This window comes from Nannospalax galili, unplaced genomic scaffold (assembly GCF_000622305.1).
Source record: "Nannospalax galili isolate Female #2095 unplaced genomic scaffold, S.galili_v1.0 scaffold323, whole genome shotgun sequence".
NCBI classification, from domain to species: Eukaryota; Metazoa; Chordata; class Mammalia; order Rodentia; family Spalacidae; genus Nannospalax; species Nannospalax galili.
In genome coordinates this window covers 2,671,941-2,673,430 of record NW_008350329.1, presented here as the reverse complement: position 1 = coordinate 2,673,430, position 1,490 = coordinate 2,671,941, and the positions used below count along the sequence as shown (strand labels likewise).

Here is a 1,490-nt window from a genome sequence, read left to right as displayed (position 1 = left end):
TACCAGTCACCACTTATCCATGAAGTTTCTTTTGCAACAGATGGAGACTATTGCAGAGTTTTATACCTGGTCATACACAAAGAACAAGTGTCTGTGAGATGCCCAACCCTAAGTGACATATCTACAATGAAACCTCTACACCTAAGGCTTATGGATCATAGTGGAATAGTGGAACAAGGGGTAGAGAGGATACTAATGCATCTCTCAGCTCTCATCAGTGAAGCTTCCTCATTCCACACAGGGTGATGAACACAAAAGGCCACAACTGGAGAAAGTATAGAGAATAAGAGACTAAGGAGTATGGGTTCCTGTACAGGACTCCTGTTTTAAACTTCACACGCCCGGGGCTTAGGAACCATTGTGGAAGAGGGGGTGGAAAGTTTGCAAGTGCCAGGGGAAGAGATGGGATGACCATAAGGAAACAGAGTCTTATAGGCTCCTGGGACATTACCCATGAACTTACAGAAATGGTGACAGCATACACAAGACCCATGCAAATTCAATCTGACAAAACAAGAGCATAGAACTGGCAAAGTGGGCAGGAGGCCACAAATTCCATGAGGAACTATTGGCAGCTGATTACTGCTAGACAGTAGAGTTGATTTTGTGACCCAGAGGATGTTCCTCTGACCTTGTGATGACAAGCCATGGACCTGCCTCCTTCCCACACTCTGCAAAGAACCCACCCCCCTTCCCTCTTCCAGTTAATAGGTTGACCATAGCCACTTTCAGGGGAGGGGCTAAGGGTATAAAAGCTGGGAAAACCAGGAGGCCGGTCTCTTGCCATTTTGTAAGGCTGTCTGGAACCACCAGATTTATGTCTGAGTGTGGACTTTCTAACACAGCCATGAATGGGGGGGCACCCGCTTGTCTGTAAGTAAACCCATACCCCAAACTCAGTTAGCAAGTCAAACTGTGGTTTGGAAAATTTTTTCCTCAGGTTGTCACAAGGACCGTGGGAGGAGGGAATTGGATGCCACATGCACCTCCCAGCAGTGAATCTGACTTACAATCTTCGTTAAGGGAGAGATGCTAGACAGGCTGAACAAGCTCCAGGGGATGAACTCACACCAAGGACCATCTGGCTACACAAACAACTTGATAGGCCTTGATATATAAGATAAAATGCATGAAGTTTTTTGGGCAGGCTATTGGGGGGGGGGGACTCCAGATAGGTAAGGGAGGCTAAATATGACTAAGATGTATGAAATGCACAAAAATTCAATAAAAATATTGTAAAAAATATACCAAGTGCTCTCTTCGGCAGCACACATACTAAAATTGAAATGATACAGAGAAGATTAGCATGACCCGTGTGCAAGAGTGACACACAAATTCATGAAGTTCCATATTTTAAAATGGGCCTTAGCATATACAACAGAATGTATGAAATCCTGTGTATTAGGGATTCTAGGGGAATGTGGATAGGGAGTAAAGATGATTAAAATGTTTTGTATGAAATGCACAAAATTCAATTAAAAATATGCTTA

At 43.8% G+C, this 1,490-nt stretch overlaps 1 non-coding gene across 1 annotated transcript; it reads left to right on the top strand.

Moving 5' to 3' along the window:
- Positions 1–1,251: 1,251 nt before the first annotated feature.
- On the top strand, positions 1,252–1,356 carry LOC115072795. The gene has a single exon (XR_003851817.1). It is a non-coding gene; the product is annotated as a U6 spliceosomal RNA (small nuclear RNA).
- Positions 1,357–1,490: the final 134 nt, after the last annotated feature.